This window comes from Pristiophorus japonicus, chromosome 8 (assembly GCF_044704955.1).
Source record: "Pristiophorus japonicus isolate sPriJap1 chromosome 8, sPriJap1.hap1, whole genome shotgun sequence".
NCBI lineage: Eukaryota > Metazoa > Chordata > Chondrichthyes > Pristiophoridae > Pristiophorus > Pristiophorus japonicus.
The window spans coordinates 120,595,719-120,618,571 of record NC_091984.1 but is presented as its reverse complement, the minus strand read 5'-3'; the positions used below and the strand labels follow the sequence as shown (position 1 = coordinate 120,618,571).

The 22,853-nt window shown below is 45.7% G+C and overlaps 1 protein-coding gene across 1 annotated transcript in view; it reads right to left on the bottom strand.

The window, feature by feature from the left end:
- The window catches only part of dnm3a (dynamin 3a), a 486,179-nt gene that overhangs the window by 111,730 nt on the left and 351,596 nt on the right, over positions 1-22,853 (bottom strand).

Here is a 22,853-nt window from a genome sequence, read left to right as displayed (position 1 = left end):
TAGGTGCATTTAGCCCTCGAGCCTGCTCTGCCATTCAATAACATCATGGCTGATCTGATCCTGGCCTCAACTGCACTTCCCCGCCCGTTCCCCATAACCCTTGACTCTCTTATCTTTCAAAAATCTGTCTATCTCCACTCTAAATATATTCAAAGATCCAGCCTCCACAGCTCTCTGGGGTAGAGAATTCCACAGATTCACAACCCTCTGAGAGAAGAAATTCCTCCTCATTTCTGTTTTAAATGGGCAACCCCTTATTCTGAAACTATGCCCCCCTAGTTCTAGATTCACCCATGAGGGGAAACATCCTCTCTGCATCTGCCCCCTCAGAATCTTATATGTTTCAATATCATTCTTCTAAACTCCAAGGCGTATAGGCCCAACCTGCTCAATCCTTTTTCATATGACAACCCTTTCATCTCAGGAATCAACCTCGTGAACCTTCTCTGAACTGCCTTCAATGCAAGTACATCCTTCCTTAAAAAAGGAGACCAAAACTGCATGCAGTACTCCAGGTGTGGTCTTGCCAATACCCTGAACAGTTGGAGCAGGACCTCCCTATGTTTATACTCCATTCCCCTTGCAATAAAGGCCAGCATTCCATGTGCCTTCCTGATTACTTGTTGTATCTGCATGCTAACTTTTTGCGTTTGATGCACAAGAACCCCCAGGTCCCTCTAAACCGCAGCATTTTGTAATCTCTCCCCATTTAAATAAAAATTAGCTTTTTTATTTTTCTTAACAAAGTGGATAACTTCACATTTTCCCACATTACAATCCACCTGCCAAGTTTTTGCCCACTCACTGAGCCTATCTATGGGCCCAAGTTTTGCCCTCCATTTTTCGCCACGCACCTCCGAGCCCCCCGTCCCTGCCGACTTTTTACCTTAAAAGTTGCGCCGAGAAAACTTGCTGTGGTCATGGCCGCTTCTCGGGCCATCTGTGGAGCTGGCGTGGCATACAATAAAGAGAGGGGGGCAGAGCTAGGTCCGTGCTGGCCGCGCAGAGCCAACAGGGGGCTGGGGCCTAATCTGAGTGACTGTGTGAGTGCCGGCAGCACACGCATGCGCGTTGCAGCATTTACACATGCTCAGTGGGGCATTAACATTGGCAATCGGCCATTTTTAAAGGGAGAACTGAGTTTTGGATGCCAGCTTGATGTTTTGAAAGCTATAGGAGTGCTGTTTGGAGTACTCTGCAAGAAATCAGCTGCTAAACCTTCACAAGGAGTGCTGCATAGGTGAGAATCATTCATTGCTGTAAGCAAAATAAGGACTTTGTGTTTTTAAAAATCAGAGTGTCAATTCAATAGAGCAATGCAACACCGTGCTCCAAGAATGAAGAATTTCACGCATCAAGAAGTGGAGGTACTAGTGAATATAATTAAGGAAAGGTGGCAGGAGCTGGATATGAGCAATAGAGGTCACGTAAAAGTGCTCCCAAAGAAATTAATAAATGCTGGAACAAACTTGCAGAAGATTACTGCGCAATGGTGAATACCACAAGAAGTGGAAGGCAGTGTAAAAAAAAATGGCAGGACCTTGGTCAAACAGTTAGTGTAATATTTTCATTTGTCATTGGAATTGCATCTGTAAATGTGACCATCTGTATATGTCCCACCCAGCAGAAAGACACCCTCTCTAACAAGTGATGTTTTAATCTTTGCAGAAGGAATTTGCCCACAACAAAAGGGAAAGAACTCGAACAGGAGGATGCCTGCCAAATCTGCACCCAGTGACACCCTTGGAACAGAGGGTCGCTGCTTTGATGGATCCTAGCTGGAGAAAAGCAAACAGTTCTGCACTAGCTGGGCCCACACACGAGGGAGACGATAAGTACTGAAAATTACTTGTGGCCCTTCAAATCAACCTGCTGCCTGGCCTGCTCCGTGTGAGCCTACTCGTGCCATCCATCCTGCCCCCTCCTCTGCTGCTAACCATTTGACTGTTCTGTTATATTTTGCAGAACCTGATGCCAATCCTGAAGATACAGAAGAAGATTCAGACGCGGGCGAGCAAGTGGGGAGGGGGTGGCCATGGAGAGGTATGAAGGAGAGAATCTTGAACTTGCGTTGCCAAGCACTTCCATGATTTCTGATTCGTCATTCCGTGGTTTGAGCGCGGCCCAGTTCCTGCATAGTAGTTTAGGGTCTGATTCATCACTCCGTGGTTTGATCGCGGCCCAGTCCCTGCATAGTGGTTTAGGGTCTGGTTCGGCATTCCGTGGTTTCAGCTCATCCCAGTCCCTACATAGTGGTTTAAGGTTTGGTCTGCCATTGGATGCTTTTGAAAGTCCAGAGGTTGCGGGCTCCAGTGTTGCTGGAATGCAGTATGGATCATTCAGTGCCCCAATATCACAGCCTGCGCCTCCTAGTGCTGCTGGAATGCAGTATAGAACACCCAGAGGCCCACCGTCCGAGGTTCTGGGTTCCACTCCTGCTGGAATGCAGCATGGAACACCCAGAGGCCCAATGTATGAGGTTCTGGGTCCCATTCCTGCTGGAATGCAGTATGGAATACTCAGGGGCCCACCTTCCGAGGTTCTGGGTCCCACTCCTACTGGAATGCAGCCTGTAACACCCATGGCCACACCTTCCCAGCCTGCGCCTCACACTGGAGGGATTCTGCTAGACAGACCCAGGGCGAGGCCAAGGAGAAATGTACCACGCTGTCCTGAGCTGGAGGGTGCAACAGATGTGGCTCAGGTGATGGCATTGGGTATGGAGACCAATGAGCTTACCTGATCACTTGTGAATATCGTCAGTGGGGTGGGTGATGAGGTAACGACACTGATGGCAGAAATAGCAATACTGTCACGGGACATGAGTGAGGACATTTCAGAGGCAGCGGGAACTATGGCACAGGCTATCAGGGCGGGAATTTCAGAGGCAGCGGGAACGACGGCACAGGCCATCAGGGAGGGAATGTCACAGGCAGCCGAAACAACGGCACAGGCCATCAGGGAGGTAGCTGCTGCAATAAGGGAACACAGCCAGGCTAATCCACTGCCATTCCCACGGAAATCCCCCACTAGTCTATGTAGAGACCCCAAGCCGTAACCCCCACCCCCCCCCGCCCCGCTTTACACCACCACCACCATGAAGCAGTGCACATTCACCAAGATTTGGATCTGAGATGGGTGCAGCCTTTCTTTGCTGCTGTTATTTTTGTTGTGGTTGTTGATTTTACTCTTGTAACTGTTTTCAAATGTAAATTGTTTTGTAAGTGATGTAACTTTACAAGACTAAAGTGACCTTAAAGTTTTTAAAGTGATCTTACAGTGTAAGTTTTTTCCAATGGAAATTGTTTTGTAAGTTTTGTAACTTTACAACTTATAAGTGATATTAGGGTTTTTAAGTGATCTTAGAGTGTAAATGTTCTCACATTTTGTAAATTATTTAATTTCGCACCTAAAAAGTGATCTTGAAGTTTTAAGTGATTTTAGAGTGTAAGATTTTTCACATTGAAATTGTTTTGTAACTTTTGTAACTTTACAAGTTTATAAGTGATCTTAAAGAGTCATATTAAAGTACAGTTTGCTAAAAAAATTATTTTATTACACTAAAGTGTACATTCTAAAATTTTCAATAGAATATTTTTTACATTGAAACTGAATCATGTTCCATTAACACACACACAGCCCAGCTCTTCTCACTCCCCAAACAAGGTAGGAAACCCAAAGGTCTTTTGTTCTCTCCCCCTTCAGTCATGTGACTTCTCTATCACTCCTCGTCAGCAACCCCCCCCTCCACAGCCTGCAGAGTTCTGCCTTCTCCCTCCCCCCCCCCCCCCCACAGCCTACATAGTTCTGCCTTCTCCCTCCCCCCCCCCCACAGCCTACATAGTTCTGCCTTCTCCCTCCTGCCCTCCCTCCCGCCCCCCCTCAAGCCTGCAGAGTTCATACTTCTCCCTCCCTCCTCCCCTCGCCACAGCCTGCCACGTTCTTTCTCACTCTCCCCGCCTCCCCCCACAGCCTTCCGCGTTCTTTCTCACTTTCCCCCTCCCCCTCCCTCCCACAGCCTGCCGCATTCTTTCTCACTCTCCCCCCTCAACAGCTTGCCGCGTTCTTTCTCAATCTCCTCCCCCCTCCACAGCTTGCCGCGTTCTCCCGATTCTTGCCCTGGCCGAAGCGCTTGCCGGTGTCCTGCACCTTGCCCTGGCCGAACGGACTCCAGCACGGCCAGCCTTCAGTTTAAGGTAGGATTTGATGCAGTACTTTTATTTGTTACTTTAATTATTTACTTTGCTTCTTGATTTTTTTATTGAATTGTTATTACTACTTGTGCTTTCTTTGGTGTTTGGTGGTGCTTGAAATGTAGTTACTTGCGCCGATTCCTTAACTGTAAGTAAGGTCTTTCTGTACGGACAAACGTGGACACATACGCTGCCCTAAGTTAGTTTAGTACAACTATTTTCTGGACAAATTGGCATAAATGATGTAAGTGGCTGGGAACGCTCCTTTTGAAAAAAAAAACTAACCTAACAAAAAAACGAACTAACTCACTTACACTGCGGCAAATTAAATGGCCATATTTGCAACATAAAAGATACACCAGAAAAATCAAGTTACACCTAAAAAAAATGGTGCAACTCATGGGGAAATCTGGGCCCATTATCCCTTTGTAGATTCTTTGCGTCATCCTCACAACTTGCTTTCCCACTTATTTTTGTATCATCAGCAAATTTGGCTATGTTACACTCGATCCCTTCATCCAAGTTATTAATATAAATTGTAAATAGTTGAGGCCCACTGATCCCTGTGACACCTCACTAGTAACAGTTTTCCTGCCAGAAAATGACCCATTTATCCCGACTCTCTGTTTTCTGTTAGTTAGCCAATCCTCTATCCATGCTAATATATTACCCCCAACTCCGTGAGCTCTTATCTTGTGCAGTAACCTTTTGTGTGGGATTTTATCGAATGCTTTCTGGAAATACAAATATATGACGCCAACTGGTTTTCCTTTATCCACTTTGCACGTTACATGCTCAAAGAACTCCAGCAAATTTGTCAAACATGGTTTCACTTTCATAAAAGCATGCTGACTCTGCTTGACTGCATTATGATTTTCTAAATGTCCTGCCACTACTTCCTTAATGATGGACTCCAGCATTTTCCCAGTGATAGATGTTAGGCTAACTGGTCTAGTTTCCTGCTTTCTATATCCTTCCTTTCTTAAATAGAGGTGTTATATTTGTTACATTTGCGGTTTTCCAGTCCACTGGGACCTCTCCAAAATTCAGGGAATTTTGGTAGATTACAACCAATGCATCCACTATCTCTGCAAACACTTCTTTTAACACCTTAGGATGCATGCTTTCAGGTCCAGGGGACTTGTCCACCTTTAGTCCCATTAGTGTGCCTAGTACTTTATCTCTAGTGATAGTGATTGTTTTAAGTCCCGCCCCCCACAATAGCTCCTTGATTATCAATTATTGGGATGTTTTTAGTGTCCTCTACCATGAAGACCGATATAAAATATTTGTTCAAAGTCTCTGCCATTTCCCTGTTTCCCATTATTAATTCTCCAGTCCCATCCTATAAGGGACCAATCTGTATACTGACATGATTTAACTGAAAATAAAATTATACAGGCATATGGTTGGTTTGTGTGTGTTACACCAGGAAAAGACACAAATTTTACTCCATTGCATACAATATACAGCATAGAAACAGGCCATTCAGCCCACCTAGTCTGTGCTGGTATTTATACTCCACACGAGTCTTCTCTCATTCTATCTATCACATCTTAGTCTTTCAGCATATCTTTCTGTTCCCTTTTCTCTCATGTACTTGTCTAGTTTCCTTTTGAAAGCATCTAAGCTATTTGCTTCAACCACTTCCTGTGGTAGCGAGTTCCACATTCGAATGCCTCTCTGAGTAAAGAAATTTCCCCTTATTTCTCTATTGGATTTATTCAAAACTATCTTGTATTTATGGCCCCTAGTTTTGGTTTCTTCCACAAGTGGAAACATTCTCTCCACATCTGCTCTGTCAAATCCATTCATAATTTTAAAGACCTTTATCAGGTCCACCTCCAAGTCTTCTCTTTTCTAAAGTTAAAAAGTCTCAACCTATCGATTGTTCCTGATTACACACAAACATAAGAAATAGGAGCAGGAGTAGGCCATACGGCTCCTCGAGCCTGGTCCGCCATTTAATAAGATCATGGCTGATCCGATCATGGACTCAGGTCCCCTTCCCTGCCCGCTCTCCATAAGCTCTTATTCCCTTATCGGTTAAGAAACTATCTATTTCTGTCTTAAATTTATTCAATGTCCCAGCTTCCACAGCTCTCTGAGGCAGCAAATTCCACAGATTCACAACCCCCTGAGAGAAGAAATTTCTCCTTTTCTCAGTTTTAAATGGGTGGCCTCTTATTCTAAGATCATGCCCTCGAGTTCTAGTCTACCCTATCAGTGGAAACATCTTCTCTGCATCCACCTTGTCAAGCTCCCTCATAATCTTATACATTTCGATAAGATCACCTCGCATTCTTCTGAACTCCAATGAGTAGAGGCCCAACCTACTCAACCTTTCCTCATGTCAACCCCCTCATCTTTGGAATCAACCTTGTGAACCTTCTCTGAACTGCCTCCAAAGCAAGTATATCCTTTCGTAAATATGGAAACCAAAACTGCATGCAGTATTCCAGGTGTGGCCTCACCAATACCCTGTACAACTGTAGCAAGACTTCGCTGCTTTTATACTCCATCCCCTTTGCAATAAAGGCCAAGATTCCATTGGCCACTTGCTGTAATTGCATAGTAACCTTTTGTGTTTCATGCACAAGTACCCCCAGGTCCCGCTGTACTGCAGCACTTTGCAATCTTTCTCCATTTAAATAATAACTTGCTCTTTGATTTTTCCTGCCAAAGTGCATGACCTCACACTTTCCAACATTATACTCCATCTGCCAAATTTTTGCCCACTCACTTAGCCTGTCTATGTCCTTTTGCAGAATTTTTGTGTTCTTCTCACACATTGCTTTTCCTCCCATCTTTGTATTGTCGTCAAACTTGGCTACGTTAAACTCAGTTCCTTCCTCCAAGTCGTTAATATAGATTGGAAACAGTTGGGGTCCCAGCACTGATCCCTGCGGCACCCCATTGGTTACTGATTGCTAACCCGAGAATGAACCATTTATCCCTACTCTCTGTTTTCTGTTCGTTAGCCAAATGCCTTCTGGAAGTCCAAATACACCACATCCACTAGTTCCCCTTTATCCACCCTGCTGAGACTTTAAGTATAAAACTTGAATTATAGAAAGTGAAGCTTCTACAATTATGCATTTGATAAGATGCAGTACAAATTAAGCAATTTAGTGAAATTTTTTGCAGTGAAACATTAAACAAAAATTATACTGCAACAATCCACTGTAATTTTGACTTCAATAATACAATAATGCCAATGCCAAATCTGATATGGTTCATGAAACAAATTATTTTCCTGGACAAGAGTAAGTAAAACAAAGCTGTAGTGTATCATCCAGAAATAAGTTTCATAACTTTAACATGTAATAAGTTTCATAACTTTAAAATAACTTTACATGTAATACATAAACATTTCAAAAATAAATTGTGTGACCGGAAAGCTCGTTAGTACAGCAATTATTAAGGATACACAACTGGGGACACTGGGTACAGTTCGTTTAATGAGTCGGTTAGGCAGGTCTTACTCAGATGAACTCATTTATAGACAATGTTTGCTGCTGTACATAATGTAAATCAAAAAAGCCAACTTAAATTCGAGCAAACAGCTCTCAAATTTGTTTTTCCACAATATAAACCATGGCAGACAAGAAAAGGATGCCATCAAGCCAGCTACCCCATGTCCACCAACTTCTCTCTGCATTAATACTAGAGCAGGTTTGACAACAATTGCTGATATGGCACATCTTGCATTTAGTGTTACATTTTTTTGGATTTTTTCCCCCCCCACAAAATCCTGCACATTTCCCAGCATGACACAAATGCGTGCGTGCAATGTTCATGATTAGCGGCTAGTACAATCAGATTTTTAAAATTCATTCTCAGAATGTGAGCATAGTCGGCAAGGCCGTCATTTATTTCCCTTCCATGGTTGCCCTAACAAGGTGGTGGTGGACATTCTTCTTCAACAGATGCAGCCCGTGTGATGAAGATGCCCCACAATGCTGTTAGATAGGGAGTTCTAGGATTTTGATGCAGAGACAATCAAGGAACAAGTGATACATGTCCAAGTCAGGATGGTGTGTGACTTGGAAGGGAACTTGAGCAGATGGAGTACCCATGCACCTGCTTCCCTTGGCCTCCTAGATGGCAGAGGTCAGAGGATTGGGAGCTTCTTCTAAAGCTTCATTTCTTTTATGAACTTCAAACACTTATGCAGAGGGCACTCTATTTACAGTTAATAAAACTACCATACCATCAAAATAGTTTTATACTCTTAAAAAAAAAAATTATATTATGGGAGACCAGCATACAAGAAACAGCTCGATGTACTGTTACACTGTTAAATCTGTCTTCTAAAGGCCAGCAGTAGATTCATAGACCCAGTATTATTTTGGCCCCAAGTCTGCTACTGGGCTAAGGAAAATAGTGTAACAGTATAATCGCTAAGAAATGACTCCCACATGCCAGGCTCCTGGCATTGAAATTAAAATAAATGTATGAAAGCAGTTAATATAGAGAGGAGATGGAGGGTTCAGTACAGTAATGTTGGAGGCAACCAATTCTTTGAGTGCCGTTTCTCCCGCCAGGTGGTAACAGTAGCCTGAATATACAGCGTAACATCTGTACATGATGGAGGAATTGTGAATGTTCAGGGCAGCTTTAAAAAGGGGCTCTGCACTAGAAATTAGGCATTAATATCTCACTATTCCCTATTTTGTTTTCATAGAAACATAGAAAATAGATGCAGGAGTAGGCCATTCGGCCCTTCGAGCCTGCACCACCATTCAATATGATCATGGCTGATCATGCAACTTCAGTACCCCATTCCTGATTTCTCTCCATACCCCTTGATCCCTTTAGCTGTAAGAGCCACATCTTACTCCCTTTTGAATATATCTAACGAACTGGCCTCAACAACTTTCTGTGGTAGAGAATTCCACAGGTTCACAATTCTCTGAGTGAAGAGTTTCTCCTCATCTCGGTCCTAAATGGCTTACCCCTTATCCTTAGACTGTGACCCCTGATTCTGGACTTCCCCAACATCGGAAACATTCTTCCTGCATCTAACCTGTCCAATCCCGTCAGAATTTTACATGTTTCTATGAAGTCCCCTCTCATTCTCCTAAATTCCAGTGAATATAAGCCTAGTCGATCCAGTCTTTCTTCATATGTCAGTCCTGCCATCCTGAGAATCAGTCTGGTGAACCTTCGCTGCACTCCCTCAATACCAAGAATGTCCTTCCTCAGATTAGGAGACCAAAACTGTACACAATATTCAAGGTGTGGCCTCACCAAGGCCCTGTACAACTGCAGTAAGACCTCCCTGCTCCTATACTCAAATCCTCTCGCTACGAAGGCCAACATGCCATTTGCCTTCTTCACCACCCGCTCCCCTGCATGCCAACTTTCAATGACTGATGTACCATGACACCCAGGTCTCGGTGCACCTCCACTTTTCCTAATCTGTCACCACTCAGATAATATTCTGCCTTCCTGTTTTTGCCACCAAAGTGGATAATCTCACATTTATCCACATTATACTGCATCTGCCATGCATTTGCCCATTCACCTAACCTGTCCAAGTCACCCTGCAGCCTCTTAGCATCCTCCTCACAGCTCACACTGCCACCCAGCTTAGTGTCATCTGCAAACTTGGAGATACTACATTCAATTCCTTCGTCCAAATCATTAATGTATATTGTAAATAGCTGGAGTCCCAGCACTGAACCTTGCGGTACCCCACTCGTCATGCCTGCCATTCTGAAAAGGACCCATTTATTCCTACTCTTTGCTTCCTGTCTGCCACCAGTTCTCTATCCACGTCAATACATTACCCCCAATACCATGTGCTTTAATTTTGCATAGTAATCTCTTGTGTGGGACCTTGTCAAAAGCCTTTTGAAAGTCCAAATACACCACATCCACTGGTTCTCCCTTGTCCAATCTACTAGTTACATCCTCAAAAAATTTGTCAAGCATGATTTCCCTTTCATAAATCCATGCTGACTTGGACCGATCCTGTCACTGCTTTCTAAATATGTTGCTATTACATCTTTAATATTTTCCCAACATTTTCCCCACAACCGATGTCAGGCTAACCGGTCTAGAATTCCCTGTTTTTTCTCTCCCTCCTTTTTTTAAAAAGTGGGGTTACATTAGCTACCCTCCAATCCATAGGAACTGATCCAGAGTCTATAGAATGTTGGAAAATGACCACCAATGCATCCACTATTTCTAGGGCCACTTCCTTAAGTACTCTGGGATGCAGACTATCAGGCCCTGGAGATTAATCGGCCTTCAATCCCAGCAATTTCCCTAACACAATTTCCTGACTAATAAGGATTTCCTTCAGTTCCTCCTTCTCGCTAGACCCTCGGTCCCTTAGTATTTCCAGAAGATTATTTGTGTCTTTCTTAGTGAAGACAGAACCAAAGTATTTGTTCAATTGGTCTGCCATTTCTTTGTTCCCCATTATAAATTCACCTGATTCTGACTGCAAGGGACCTACATTTGTCTTCAATAATCTTTTTCTCTTCACATATCTATAGAAGCTTTTGCAGTCAGTTTTTATGTTCCCTGCAAGCTTACTCTCATACTCTATTTTCACCCTCCTAATTAAACCCTTTGTCCTCCTCTGCTGAATTCTAAATTTCTCCCAGTCCTCAGATTTGCTGCTTTTTCTGGCCAATTTATATGCCTTTTCCTTGGATTTAACACTACCCCTAATTTCCCTTGTTAGCCACAGTTGAGCCACCTTCCCCGTTTTATTTTTACGCCAGACAGGGATGTACAATTAAATGTCTGCCATTGCCTATCCACCGTCAACCCTTTAAGTATCATTCGCCAGTCTATTCTAGCCAATTCACGTTTCTACCATCGAAGTTACCTTTCTTTAAGTTCAGGACCCTAATCTCTGAATTAACTGTGTCACTCTCCATCTTAATGAAGAATTCTACCATATTATAGTCACTCTTCCCCAAGGGGCCTCGCATAACAACACCCAATCTAGGATGGCCAGCTCTCCAGTTGGTTCCTCGAAATATTGATCTAGAAAACCATCCCTTATACATTCCAGGAAATCCTCCTCCACCGCATTGCTACCGGTTTGGTTAGCCCAATCTATATGTAGATTAAAGTCACCCATGATAACTGCTGTACCTTTATTGCACGCATCCCTAATTTCCTGTTTGATGCCGTCCCCAACCTCACTACTTGTTTGGTAGTCTGTACACAACTCCCACTAGCATTTTCTGCTCTTTGGTGTTATGCTCCACCCATACAGATTCCACATCATCCAAGCTAATGTCCATCCTTACTTTGTGGTAATCTCCTCTTTAACCAGCAACGCTACCCCACCTCCTTTTCCTTTCTGTCTATCCTTCCATTTATACCAAGGGTAAAAAGTTACACACGTAAACTAATATCATTTTGTGTTGCAACAGTTAAATAACAAAGGTAATTATTTATGATGTCCTGACATCATGGGGCCGATTTTGGTGGAAGTTGCGGCCGCAGCCGCTGAGGTTTCGCCGGAAATGTAGTTTTTTTGGCCAAGTCCTCTGGAACTGGCTATCTGTCATCCACGTTCCGCCCGGTGGGAGATTGGTCACACAGGTTCCACCAGCGTCACGTCCTGCTGTCCGCCCATACCGGAGAATGGAAATCCGGCATTTTCCTCAGGGATGATGGACTCAGATCGACTTGCCACCCGCCAGAAGGACCGCTGGCAAAAAGCAGGTGTGAGCTGGCTGGGAGTCGGGCGGCAGGGACAATGGCTCAGATTGCTGCAGTGCTGCACATCTCGGGTATCGAGCAAATGCTACAGCATTATCAGTGGAACAGTTAGCAAAAACTTTGCTGAATGTTGCTTTATTTCATTAATAATACTTTTATTGAAGTGATATCTGCTAAAAGCTACTATAATGTGTGCAAGCTCATGGTGACCATTTTCTTTTCACCTTGCTGAAACACCTTCATTTAAAACCAGAATGGGCAAGGCCAAATAATGCTCAATAACAGAAAAGAATGCAGCATGTCACATTTTGTCAAGTCAACCTCATTAATTAATTCTGTGACACAGTCATTGTAAGAGTTCTCAGAGAAGAACTAGAGATAACATAGAAGGTCAGAGGCACAGACTTAGAATGATCTATTGTAAGCCTGAGACAGCTGCAGACTCTCAGCAGTTGTATGGGAGGGAAAGGGTATAAAGTTACAGCTATTCCACTTTGGGGGCAGCGCGAATACAGAGGAATCTGAGTAAGGACTACAGTCAACAGAACACATCAAGAGACAAGCACCGTGGTGACTCAGTGGCCTAACATTGAGCTTTCAATGAAGAGACAGTCACGATCGTCTTGTTAAGTATTATTTCTTTGTACTGCACGGAAACTACGTAATAAAATCTGTTCTGCTTAATCACAAAATACCTGTACCCAGCATGCTTTGTTGTGGTCACGGACATAAGTCTATTCTGAGAGATGTAATAAATCTGACAGGTGGAATAAACCTTACAGCACATAAAGACTAATGTGATGGACCTTAACCCGCACAGAAAGAGTTCAGACATGTTACTCCATATGTCTCCATTGAAGGAAAGGTGTGTTAGAGGAAGCGGCAATGAGTATCGAAAGATGGTAAAGGCTCAATGGAGATGCCCTCCAAGAGTTTTGAGACCATTTAATGCGGGACATATTGTGACTGCGCAGATGGTATGGGGTTATGTCAGAGTGAATAAGCGAAAGTTAGAGGATGTAAAGATATGGCACATTACTGCAACTGATAGTCAAAAGAGGTGTGAAAGACGGGAAAATACATTTAAAGGAATGCAATGTAACTGATTAACATGACATTTCAGGGGTTACTCTGCCATGTTTGGCCTTGGAAAAAGTGGGTTGACGTGTAAGCCTTAAGATCTGCCCTGCAAGTAGTTCAGGTGAGTGTCACTGAATGGCAGCCTTCCTGCATTGGTGATCCTTCCTTGTCGTGTCGCGATGGCCTGATGACAGGACACATTATACACTGCAGTCATATTTGGATGGCAAGATATTCATGATAAAGCTGATTACCTGAAGGACAGATGTGTGTTTCTCACAAGGCACCACACATAGGCCCAATGTTTCGCCATGATTTGCTCCTGATTTTTAGGAGCAACTGGTGTAGAACGGAGTATCTTAGAAATCAGAATTCTCGCCATTTAGTTTGCTCCAGTTCTAGTCAGTTAGAACAGTTTCACTTTGGAACAGAATTTTTTTTTCAAAAGGGAGCGTGTCCGGCCACTTATGCCTGTTTTCAAAGTTTCGTCAGTGAAAACTTACTCCAAACTAACTTAGAATGGAGGAAGTGAAGACTTTTGTACGCTCGAAAAAACCTTGTCTACACTTTAGAAAATCAGGCGTAGATTACAAATCAGGCGTAGGGAATGGCGGGGGGGGGGTTTAAAGGGAAGTTTACAAACATTAAACACTTCAGTTTTACAAATAAAGAGCCATCATCAATAATAACTGATAAAAACATCAATAAATCAACCAATAATCAATCAAAAAAAATTAATAAGAATTTTTTTTTTTTTAAATCAATAAATAAAACATTTTCTATTTACCGACTGCAGTACCGGGAGCCCTCCAGCAGCGTGCTGGGATGCCCCCCCCCCCCCCAGTGTGTCTCTATCTCTCTCTCTGTCTGTCTGTGTGTGTCTCTCATTCTCTGTCTGTCAGTGTCTGTGTTTCTGACAGCGAGGGGAGGGGGAGGAGAGGGGTAGAGGGAGAGAGGGGCGGAGCTGAGGGAGGGAAGGGGGAGAAGGGGGAGAAGAGGGAGGGGGGAGAAGGGGGAAGGGGAGGGGGGAGAAGGGGGAGGGGGGAGAAGGGGAGGAGGAGAAGGGGGAGGGGGGAGGAGAAGGGGGAGGGGGGAGGAGAAGGGGAGGGGGAGGAGGAGAAGGGGGAAGGGGGGGAGGAGGAGAAGGGGAAGGGGAGGAAAAGGGGGGAAAGGAGATGGGGGGAAGGAGATGGGGAAAGGAGATGGGGGGAAAGGAGATGGGGGGAAAGGAGATGGGGGGAAAGGAGATGGGGGGGAAAGGAGATGGGGGAAAGGAGATGGCGGGGGGAAAGGAGATGGGGGGAAAGGAGATGGGGGGAAAAGGAGATGGGGGGGGAAAGGAGATGGGGGGGAAAGGAGATGGGGGGGGAAAGGAGATGGGGGGAAAGGAGATGGGGGGGAAAGGAGATGGTGGGGGGAAAGGAGATGGTGGGGGGAAAGGAGATGGGGGAAAAGGAGATGGGGGGGAAAAGGAGATGGGGGGGAGAAAGGAGATGGGGGGGGGAAAGGAGATGGGGGGGGGAAAGGAGATGGGGGGGGGAAAGGAGATGGGGGGGGAGGAGGAGAAGGGGGAGGGAGGCTGAACGGGCAGGGCCCGTCCCCAGCACCAGATTTACAGGTAGGTGGCGTTGGGTCGGATCAGGATTGCGGGTCGGGTCGGGGGGAGCGCGGGTCGGGGGGGGGGGGTGCTGGGAGGGTGGTCGGTTCGGTTCGGGTCGGGGGGAGGGCGGGAGAGGGATGTCAGGTTGGGGGGAGGGAGGTCAGGTCGGGTCCAGTCCGGGGGCGGGGGGTGGGAAGCGGGAGACGGGTCGGTGTCGGGTCTGGTCCGGAGGCGGGGGGCGGGGGGGGGGAAGCGGGAGTCGGGTCGGGTCCAGTCCGGGGGCGGGGAAGCGGGAGTCGGGTCGGTGTCGGGTCTGGTCCAGGAGGTGGGGGGTGGGAAGCGGGAGTCGAGTCGGGTCGGCAGGAAGCAGGAGCTGGGCGTGGGAGGAGCCTTATTCACGCAGCCCCAGTGAGGCCATTCGGCCAGGGCTAGGGGCTGCGTGCTTCGGGCCCCTCCCACACAGTTTTGGGCGCCTGGAGCTACTGCACATGCGTGCCCACTGTTGCGCGCATGTGCAGAGGTCCCGGCACTGTTTTCAGCGCAGGGACCTGGCTCCGCCCCCTACAGCTCGTGCTGCGCTGCGCCGAGCTGCAAACGACCTGCAGGGAGCTGGAGAATCTGGAAGTTTTTTTTAGGCGCACTTTGTGGCGCGAAAAACGGGCGTCCAGGTCGGGACTGCGCCGTTCTAGGCGCGGCTCGAAACTTGGGCCCATGATGTTAAAATGAGACACTGACCAGGAGAGGGTGAACAATGTGAATATATTTACAAGTGCAGAATTACAAAGGTGACGTAACATTATAACATCTAGGAACATTTCCACCAGCGACACCCATCCCTCTACCCGCCACCACCACCTCTCTTCCCCCCCCCCACCCCTTGAAGCGAGGCCCATGGTCCTCTTCTTCCCCCCGCCTTCACCACGACGTCCCGCTCCTCTGCCCTGCACTACCTCTGCTTGATGAGATTGTGCAGGTAGGCAGCTGGATCTCTGCAGACGTGTGCGTCTTGACGAGAAGGTAGGGGGCGTGACTGAAGGCGCCGGGATCTCCTGCTCCTTCGGATCCGTCTGCCTTGAGGGTGTGGGGCCGGGGGCTTGCACGATAAGTCTAGAAGCCATTGCTTGCCTCATCGCTTCAACAGACTCGGTTATGGCGCTCCAACACACTAACGAGCCAATCCATCCTGTCATCATGGTGATGAGTGAAGGTCACAAAGCTGTCAGCAATCCCAGCCATGGTCTGGAGCATATCGCGTCCTAGATAACTGGACCATCTCCTGAATAGCAGAGATCAGTACTGCACCCTCAGCTGATTGCTCAGTACTGGTGGGTTCAGATGCCTTGGTTGCCTTCGCACCACGGCCCCTGCACTTGGAAGCACCTTCTCGTGTTGAGTCTGTTTCAAATCCCATGAACTCGGAGCCCGACGCTGAGGTTCTCCGGACAATTGGCACACATGGCAGGAGGCTGGTGTCATCCTCTTCCAGCTCCTCGAGCTCAAGGGGCTCAAACACGGGCCCTCCTCCCTCCAGTCTTCTTCGTGACTCTGGGTGGCGGAGTTGAGAGCAGTAGATATGGGTGATTTGGGGGGGTGGGGTGGTGGATGAAGGAGCCACTGCCCTGGGCTGGGGACAACGTTGGGGTGGGAGACGTTGGGGTCTGACGGCTCCTTTGCATGCCAGAGGTGAATGGTGTGCATTGATCCGTGCTATCCCACTCATCATCTGCAAGTAGAGAACAACATTTCAGTCTGCAGGGGGTGGGGGGTTGGTGCTGGTCAAGCTGACATGTGAGCCGTGCCATCTTACATTGTGCCAGCAAGGAGCTCCATCTCTACTTGGGCACACCAATAATGGCCGATAAAGTGTGTGTTAAACTGCGATTGCCTTACCATTGCATGACCTCTCATGCCATGAGTGTTGCTCACACCGGAGATTAGTATAACCTTACCATGCTGTAGTACGGGATCTGCATCACCCTTTGTGGTTGCATGGTGGCGGTCACCCACCAATGCCAACCCATGCTCCTCCAGGCTGCTCAATTCGACCACCTTTGCTGGGCCCCTCCCGTGGCACTCAGGCTTGCTGCCTTGGATGTATTTTTCTTCTGCACAGAGAAACATTGCAGCCTTTAGCCCCTTTGCTGATGCCACCCACAAACACTCACATACACACACACACACACATAGCCTTTTTGCAGTTGAACAGGAGGTGTGCAGTAAATTTGTACTCACTCTTGCTGACGCCACCAAATCGTTCCAACGTTTCCTGCATTGGTCTCCATCCCGCACAATGTTGTTGCTCATTGAGAAGATGGCCTCACCAATCCCCCTCCAAATGCGTCTGTGTTGGTGGCCGGGGGGGGGGGGGGGAGGGGGCGGTGGAGGCTTTCCACGACCATCCCAGGTGAGGTCTTTATATCTGCGCTCCACCACCAATAATAGCTCCTCCAATTCCTCTTCATTAAACCAGGGAGCTCTAGGCCTGTTTTGACAGTCTTCATTGAAGCCCACTCATCCACAATGATTTAAAGAATGGCTGCTGAATACTTTGTGGCTCTCAATTTATAGCACTCTTCCCTCTCCAACTCACAGGTGCAGGAGAGTGCTGTGCCTTTAAGCGCATGCGCAGATGTCCTATGAGCCTCAAACGTGGTCAAACTGACGTCAGATGGGTGAAAAGACGACAAAAAAAATCTCGCGCATGCGCACTGCCAGGCCTTCAAAAGTTCTCCGATTCGAGAGGCCTGCACCTGCCGCCCACTGATGCCGCCGGCCGCTGCCGACCGCCAACTCCCGCTGACTACTGCTGCCGCCCTCACCAAAAATGGCTCCAGATGGGACCCGGTGGTAGTGAGCACCAAAATGGTAGGTGCGGCCTGGGGACTGCCGAAAAATGGACAGGCATCACTTTCGGGGCCCATGATTGTAACGTCATAAAGTCTTATTTCATGAAATAACTTTTGGATTTCATGGTTTATCGTCCCACATGCATGGGATAAAGAATGCTTATGCCACAACTCGTTTCACTGATTTGAGCCCTGGTAGAGGCAAACAATTTAGCAGACCATCAATGAGTTTCACAGTTTTCCATTAATGCTAATAGGTAGATCTCCCATCACCAAGAAAGAAACTTTTTCATATCCTATAATTACATGATTTTTATCAATTAACAGCAATTTTTTAATTAGATGTTATTGAGGTGTTCATAAAAGAAAGACTTGCATTTATGTAGTGCCTTTCACAACCACCGGACTTCTCAAAGCTCTTTTCAGCCAATTAAGTACTTTTGGAGTGTGGTCACTGTTGTAATGTGGGAAACACGACAGCCAATTTCCGCACAGCAAGCTTCCACAAACAGCAATGTGATAATGGCCAGATAATCTGTTTCAGTTATGTTGATTAAGGGATACATTTTGGCCAGGACACCGGGGATAACATATTGATACACATTAAATGTTACGACACTGAAAAGTATAGAAGAATAAAGGGACCTTGGAGTGCTGGTCCACAGATCCCTAAAGGTAGCAGGCCAGGTAGATAAGGTGGTTAAGAAGAAATATGGAATACTTGCCTTTATTAGTTGAGTCATGGAATCCAAGAGCATGGAGATTATGCTTGAACTGTATAAAACACTGGTTAGGCCGCAACTGGAGTACTGTGTACAGTTCTGGTCACCACATTACAGAAAAGATGTGATTGCACTGGAAAGGGTGCAGAGGAGATTTACTAGAATGTTGCCTGAACTGGAGAATGTTGGCTATGAGGAAAGATTGGGGATGCTGGGTATTTGGAACAGAGGAGGCTGAAGGGAGACCTGATTAAGGTGTATAAAATTATGAGGGGTCTAGATAGAGTGGATAGGAAGGACCTGCTTCCCTTGGCAGAGGGGTCAACAACCAGGGGACGTAGATTTAAAGTAATTGGGGGAAGGTTTAGAAGAGATATGAGAGGAAATTTCTTCAACAGAGGGTAGTAGGGGTCAACAACTCACTGCCTGAAAGGGTGGTAGAGGCAGAAACCCTCATCACATTAAAAAAAATACTTGGATGTGCACTTAAAGTGCCATATCCTACAGGGCTACCAACCAAGAGATGGAAAGCGAGATTAGGCTGGATAGCTCTTGGTCGACCGGCGTGGACACGATGGACCGAGATGGCCTTCTTCCGTGCTGTAAATTTCTATGATAACTCTCCTGCTCTTCTTCGAAATAAGTGCCATGGGATCTTTTACGTCCACCTGAGAGAGCAGACGGGGCCTTGGTTTAACGTCTCATCTGAAAGACGGCATCTCCCTCAGCACTGCACTGAAGTGTCAGCCTAGATTTATGTGCTCAAGTCCCTGGAGTGGGACTTAAACCCACAACCTTCTGACTCAAAGGCTACCCACTGAGCCATAGCTGGCACTGTATAAAGACTTGTCAGCTGATTGAGTGCAAGGCCTGTCTCCGCCCCTGCCTCAGCTCATCTGCTGCATGCCTTGGTTACCTCTAGACTCGACTGTTCCAATGCTCTCCTGGCTGGCCTCCCACACTCCGAAAACTTCAGCTCATCCTTAACTGCTGTCCATATCCTAACTTGCACCAAGTTCCAGTCACACATCACCCCTATGCTTGCTGCCCAACACTTTCTCCCGCTCCAACAATGCCTCAAATTTAAAATTCCCATCCTTGTGTTCAAATCGCCCGATGGCCTAGCCCCTCCTTTTTCTGTAACTTCCTCCAGCCTGACAACCCTCCAAGATCTCGGCACTCATCCAATTCTGGCTTCTTGTGTATCCCCAATTTTAATCGCTCCACAATTGATGCCGTGTCTTCAGCTGGAATTCCCTCCCTAAACCTCTCCACCTATCTCTCCTTCTTTAAGATGCTCCTTAAAACGTACCTCGTTGACTAAGCTTTTTAGGCACTTGTTCTAATATCTCTTTCTCTGGCTCGATGTCAAATTTTGTCTGGAAACCCTCCTGTGAAGCGCCTTGGGATGTTTTACTATGTTAAAGAGGTTATATAAATACAAGTTGTTCTTGTACGTGGGTGGGATACACAAATACAGATTCCCTTATCGAACTGATCAATTTAAAAAACATTTAAAATGTAAAGCTTTATGCTGGAGTAGGGGAAAGCTATCTTCTGCTTCTTAACTTAAAAAAAAATTACAAGTATTACAAAGTATTTACAGCACAGAAACAGGTCATTTGGCCCAATAGGTCCATGCCAGTGTTAATGCTCCACACGAGCCAAATGCTGTGACTGCCTCTCAATTTTTACTGAATTACATTTTTAATTAGTCAAAGTTATATTTCCTCAATAATGTTCCAACCTGCTACTGCATCCCCACATTGGACTCAAGTTACTCCTTTTTTTTGGAGCAAATAGTTTAGAATGGAGTATCTTAGAAATTGCAATTCTCAGCATTTAGTTTGCTCCAATTCTATTGAGTTAGAATAGTTTTGTTTTAGAACAGTTTTTTTTCCAAAAGGGGGCGTTACCAGCCACTTACGCCTGTTTTGCAAGTTTAGGCAGCGAAAACTTATCCAAACTAACTTAGAATGGAGTAAGTGCAGATTTTTGTACGCTCAGAAAGCCTTGCCTTCACTTTATAAATTAGGCGTAGGGAACAAAAGATGGGGGGGGGGGGGTGCAGTGGGGGTGGGTGGGTGGAAGGGAGGTTAGAGTGAAGTTAGGGGATTTTACAAGCATTAAACACTTCACTTTTACAAATAACGAGCCTTCATCAATAATAAATGATAAATAAATCAATAAATCAACCAATAAAAAAAATTACAAAATTAAAAATAAAAATATAATAAAAAATCAATCAAAAAATAATGAATTAAGTTTCTACTCACCTACTGGAGCCCTCCAACAGCCTGCTGGTATGGGCCGCCCCCCCCCAGGAGATGCGGGCAGGCCCCGCCGCCTCTGAGGAATTCGGGCGGGGCCTGCCCCCAGGAGGTGCCGGACCGCTGGCCAGGACTTCGGGCGGGCCCCGCCGCCGCCGAGGATACCGAGGACTGCGGGCGGAGCCCGCCCCCAGCAAGATGGCGGGCGGGCCGCCGCAAAAAAGGTAAGGGCTGTCGGGCCACTTGGCCTGGGATGGGGCAACGTCCCTTCGGCCAGGGATAGGGTCATCGCCCGGAGACAGGACACACTGGGAGGGCCAGGAACTACTGCGCATGCACGCAGCTGCCGTCACTGTTTTTGGTGCAGGGCTGTAGCTACGCCCCCAGCAGCTCCTGCTGCGCCGCGCCGAGCTGCAAATGGGTCCACAGATATCGGAGAATCGCGAGGTGAGTGTTCAGCGCAATTTCTGTTCTAAATTAGGCGGGCCTCTCCGATGTGCGCCATTCTAGCGGGGGTCCGAAACTTGAGCCCAATAGACTGCTTGGTTAATGGCTTAAAGTCCACAGGCTAAAACAAAACACCATCAAACTGGATGCAAGATCCTCTATGAGAACACATACACCTCTGCTGTGACTGTGGCATCTATGTGTACTGTCCGCTATAGTATGTGAGTAGGACAGAAATCTGTCAATAATTAGACTGTTTGAAGAGGAAACTCGAAAATTAAAACCAGTTCAATTATGCGATGTGCCAAGAATTTTCCTTTCTTTTTGGGAGAAGCCACAATAAAAGTTTATCTTTGTAAAATCTGATCATGGATGCAAAAATGCAACAGAACATAATGACATGTACAAACTGCCATCTCCGTATTTTGACAAATAACCTTGCAAGTATTTACCTAGCCATAAAACGTTCAGTCCACAAATGAACAATAATCAAGAGTAAGGGTGTGCAAAAGGTTTTCATTTCCTGTGCTAGCCACCTTAATTTAAAACTGAGTGCCTGACTTGGCATTGTTTCTGTCAATCTAATGGATTTTAGTGAAACCAGACCAACAGAACTGAAAGAAAATCTAAAGTGTTTTTTTAAAATAAACATGAGAGTAAGAAAAAATACACAAAAAAGGCACACAAAAAATTTTACAAATCATTGCAATTCCACGTCTACCCAACTATGACTTATCCAGGTTAGCATTTATGACATTAAAAAAAACTCACAGGCAAGAACTTGATGGAAAAATTAATCAAATGAAAACCATTTAAGAAATGAAAACAAGATATTTTGCATATTTGGCAAGAGAACAAAGAATTCTTTAATACCAAAAAAACATACATACTGCTTTCATTAGTTTCAGTGTTAAGATTAAATGCACTGGGATGCAAGTTCCCATCTCTATTTCCAACGCAGTCACTGGAACCTCTTTTTGTACGGCAAATTTGGCCTCCTGTGACATTGCTCATGGGTAGTCTGGAGCACAGTGAAGATATTTAGCTGTTAACCTGGTCTATCCCTTTGAAGCTACTTCTCAGGTATTCCCTGTGGGTAAATAGTGTAAATGGGCACATCCTGAAGTCAATTACAGCCTAATTATTGTTGCATTTGAAAATTTCTGCAGATTGCCAGCTGCTTGGCTCCCCTCCTTGGGCAGAGGCCAGGTTATCGAAAGGTCAGAAAAATCAGCAGGATATGGATAACTTTTGTTCTCTCTGCACACTTTTTTTCAGATTGTTAAGTTGTGATTTGTTGGTGCTTTAGACAAATGTGATATCTGAAGTGTGATGGACATATGCTAGATGCAAGATATATGTTACTTATTAGCAGATCTCCTGTGTTATTGGTCATGGCGAGTCAGAGGTAGCACTGCTGCAAGAAGGGTACAGGGCTGCCTTTGAGGGATTTGCATCTCCAGTGAAAGAATTTGGAAAGAAGTTTATAAGAGACTGCAAATAAAGTGTTTTAAATCGATTCTTAGAAAATTATTGTTTCTCTTATTCACTGCAACTAGATAAATAAGCTGTACAAATACATTTCAGTTATATGAACTGTTTTTGAATTCCCAATTTAAACAAAAAGACAGGGGGTATAACCATTTAGAAGACATTAGAAAATATAAATGTTCCGTTTTGTGTTGTGTGTCTTTCCCCCAATCTCATTGAAGCAAAGGTTCCAAGGTTACAAAGTTCACCCTCCAGCTTGTTTTGAAATCATTTGGAAAAGCAAACTCATAATTACTGTTAAGCATATCTGGTTCACAGCTGGCTTAACCACCAATCAACAGATCTGGCTCAACCAGGTTCTTCCTAGCCTCGCTCTTTTGTAAAACCACCCACTATCATCCTAGAGAGCAAAGGTAACCCCAAACTCTTTTTCTATACTATCAACTACCTCTTTCAACCTCTCTCACCTGCCATTTACCTTCACCTCTAACAAGTGCGAGGAACTCATG